Source organism: Rhinopithecus bieti, unplaced genomic scaffold (assembly GCF_001698545.2).
Source record: "Rhinopithecus bieti isolate Rb0 unplaced genomic scaffold, ASM169854v2 scaffold_18477, whole genome shotgun sequence".
Classification (NCBI taxonomy): domain Eukaryota; kingdom Metazoa; phylum Chordata; class Mammalia; order Primates; family Cercopithecidae; genus Rhinopithecus; species Rhinopithecus bieti.
Window position 1 is genome coordinate 1,139,134 of NW_016809209.1, and position 3,650 is coordinate 1,142,783.

A 3,650-nucleotide genomic window follows, 5' to 3' on the forward strand; every position below is an offset into this window, starting at 1 on the left:
CCATGTTAGCCAGGATGGTCTCGATCTCCTGACCTCGTGATCCGCCCGTCTCGGCCTCCCAAAGTGCTGGGATTACAGGCTTGAGCCACTGCGCCCGGCTGGAAAACTTTTTTTTTAAGGGTTAGGCTGAAGTCTGGTATGTGAGGTAGATGGTGCTGTATTCCCAGAATGACACCCCTTTTTTGTTCAATACACTGTACTCATCTTTGGGGTTCTTCCTTAACAAAGCTACTGTAGCCTTGTGGCCACTCTCCCTACCCTCATTTCACTTTATTTCTGAATCATTTGACAGCCCTCTTCACCACTGTCAGTATCAGTGGAGACAGGACAAAGAAAACTGATCAATGTGGATAAGTGCCCCTTCCATACTCCTGCATGAGGCCAAGCTTCCCCCTTGCCTCTGCTAGAAAAAAACCTCAGAGTTGGTACTAACTTGGAACAAAGGGACTCTTCTATTCATCAAGGTACTATACGACTTCTAGTTGGATTTCAAGGGGAGAAGCCCACCAGCGTGAAGGTGGGTTAGGTTTAAAGCACTGTGCTAGGAGTATCATATGAGATTTTGACCAATAAGACAGATAGATACAGTGGTTGACCAAGGCAGCTTCTATTGGAATTCTGGTGTCTTGAGTTTAGGGACTTTCTCTTAATCAGTGATCCCAGACTTTTTTTTGCCAGTATTTGAAAGCACAGACCTGTTTGGGGGGCTGGGGATGCCTGGCCCTTTTTGCTCAGATCTGCTTGTGAGCATGGGCCCAAATCTCTCTGCCCCTCCTGACTTAAGCTTTCTTTTCCTGCTTTCCAGAGCAGGAGTTTCTAAGCTGTTGCTAACCAGCATTATCACCAAAGGCAGCTGTACCCATATTCCTTCTCATACCCTCATTAGCCTACCTCTGTTCTACGTGATGCCCAGTGACATGACTTTGAATGGGGTCTCCTTTGGGCCAAGGCCACCTGAGGCCACAAGCTGGGCATTCAGTCAGATTAGTCGTTGGCGTATCCTCCTGCCTTTTGCAAGGGGAGGAAGTAAAGAGAGAGTCAGCTAGCTGAACCTGGGCTTCTAGCCAAGCCAGTTCTTCTTCTGGCAGTTTGTGTACTCACTCATTCAGCAAGCATTTATTAGGCACCTTTTGTGTATACTCAGGGGAGACCCTCCCTCAGAGACAGAGAGAGTGGAGCGGAGCCCCTTGCAGGAGCTTGGCATCCTTAAAGAGCCCTTGTTCTCAGAACCTTTTCCTTTTGACTGGAAGCCGGACATCCGCTGAGCCCCTGATGGGAGGCAACAGGAGATGGGAACAAAGAGACTGTTAACATTAATGAGGCACACCAAGTGGGCATTTCCGCAGTCTCCAAAGGAAGGCAGGTTTTCCTCTTTCTTTTGGAAAGTGACAGCTGACATGGACCAAATACAGACTATTTTGGCTCTCAGGACTGAAAGGACTGAAAGATGCTCTGAATCCTTTCTTCTCAATTCCCTCCCTGCTGCCCTGTCATTATTATCTTCCTTCTCAAGCAAATAAATAAAGCCTTTGATCCTCACCCAGTCAGGCATAGAGTGAACTGTAAATAAAAGTGAACTTGTGACGTGGGGAAGGGGAAAGATGTTGGCAGCTTATTCCTCTGCTCCTGAAAGGAAGCATTCTGTCTACTGTTCCAGGGTGCCCACCCAGTGGGCAAAGCCCCCCAGCTGCCAAGATGCAAGGGAAAGCTGATGCCTCATTGTTCCCTGCAGACTAAAGAGTCATAGCTCTGGGTATCCTCTGGACTGAAGGGGCCACCACGGCCCTGACAAGGAGCTTTGCTTAGAGCTTTCTACCCCAGGCCACATGGGCTAGCAGAGTTCCAGACCCTGCATTTCTCTCTCTCTCTCTCTCTTTTTTTTTTTCTTTTCTGAGACAGAGTCTTGCTCTGTTGCCCAGGCTGGAGTGCAGTGGTGCAATGTCGGCTCACTGCAACCTTCGCCTCCTGGGTTCAAGCAAGCAATTCTCCTGCCTCAGCCTCCCAAATAGCTGGGATTACAGGTGCCTGCCACCCTGTCTGGCTAATTTTGTATTTTAGTAGAGATGGGGTTTCACCATGTTGCCCAGGCTGGTCTTGAACTTCTGACTTCAGATGATCCACCCGCCTTGGCCTCCCAAAATGCTGGGATTTACAAGCGTGAGCTACGGTGCCCAGCGACCCTGCATTTCTATGTATGGGGAGAACTCTGGGTTACCTGAGAATTGACCAAATTCTGGTTCTCCAAGATACGAGACTTCGAAAGATGCTTTGCTGTTCTGATCTCTACTTACCTCATTTATAAAATGGAAATGATGGTAGTGCCTGCTTCTAGAGCAATAGTGAGGATTCACTGAGATGGCCTGTCACCTCGCACAAGACCTGGCCCACTATAAGCACTTACTGCACACTAGCAGTGCTTGTTAATATGAAGACTGAAGCTGGGTTTAGAATGAAGGCTACCAATGACAACCTAGTCACTTCCCCACCCTACCCCAGGCCCTCAAAAGGGGAATGTAGAAGGGCTGGTTGCCTTGGCACTGATGAGCTCCCTCTCCCTCTTTGCTCTCCTTCCCATTCTCTCTCTCTAGGGGACACTACACAGAAAATGAGAACTGCTCACTATCCTACCCCAGCCGAATTGGATGCATATGCTAAGAAGGTCGCAAACAACCCACTGACTATAAAATCTTCCCCAACAGTGTGAAGGTTCCCCAGCGGAAACACGTTCGTCGTACTGTGAACGGCCTCGACACATCAGCCCAGCGCTACAGCCCCTACCCGACACAGGCTGCCACCAAGGCAGGCCTGCTTGCCATTGTCAAAGTGCCAGCCAAAAGCATACTCAAGGACTTTGACGGCACCCGAGCCCGGTTGCTCCCTGAGGCCATCATGAACCCCCCAGTGGCACCGTATGCTACTGTGGCACCCAGCACTTTAGCCCACCCCAGGCCCAGGCTCTGGCCCGCCAGCAGGCCCTGCAGCATGCACAGACCCTGGCCCATGCCCCTCCCCAGACGCTGCAGCACCCTCAGGGTATCCCGCCACCCCAGGCACTGTCCCACCCTCAGAGCCTCCAGCAGCCTCAGGGCCTGGGCCACCCTCAGCCCATGGCCCAAACCCAGGGCTTGGTCCACCCTCAGGCCCTGGCTCACCAGGGTCTCCAGCACCCCACAATCCCTTGCTGCATGGAGGCCGGAAGATGCCAGACTCAGATGCCCCCCCGAATGTGACCGTGTCTACCTCAACTATCCCCTTTCAATGGCGGCCACTCTGCAGCACAGCCAGCCCCGGACCTGAGTAGCATCGTGCACCAGATCAACCAGTTTTGCCAGACGAGGGCAGGCATCAGCACTACCTCAGTGTGTGAGGGCCAGATCGCCAATCCCAGCCCCATTAGTCGCAGTCTGCTCATCAATGCAAGCACCCGGGTGTCGACCCACAGCGTCCCCACACCAATGCCTTCATGTGTGGTCAATCCCATGGAGCACACCCATGCGGCCACTGCCGCGTTGGCTGCTGCAGGTCCTGTCAACCTGCCCACAGGCATCTCTCGCGCCCCCACTGGCTACCCTAGCGACCTCAAGCCAGTCACCTGGAACCAGCACCAGCTGGCCCACCTACAACAGATGTGCAGCGAGGCTGGTGGGACG

At 52.4% G+C, this 3,650-nt stretch overlaps 1 pseudogene; it reads left to right on the forward strand.

The window, feature by feature from the left end:
• LOC108539921 (protein FAM222B-like) overlaps positions 1–3,647 on the forward strand; it is a 14,146-nt pseudogene extending 10,499 nt beyond the window's left edge.
• The last annotated feature ends 3 nt before the right edge of the window (positions 3,648–3,650 follow it).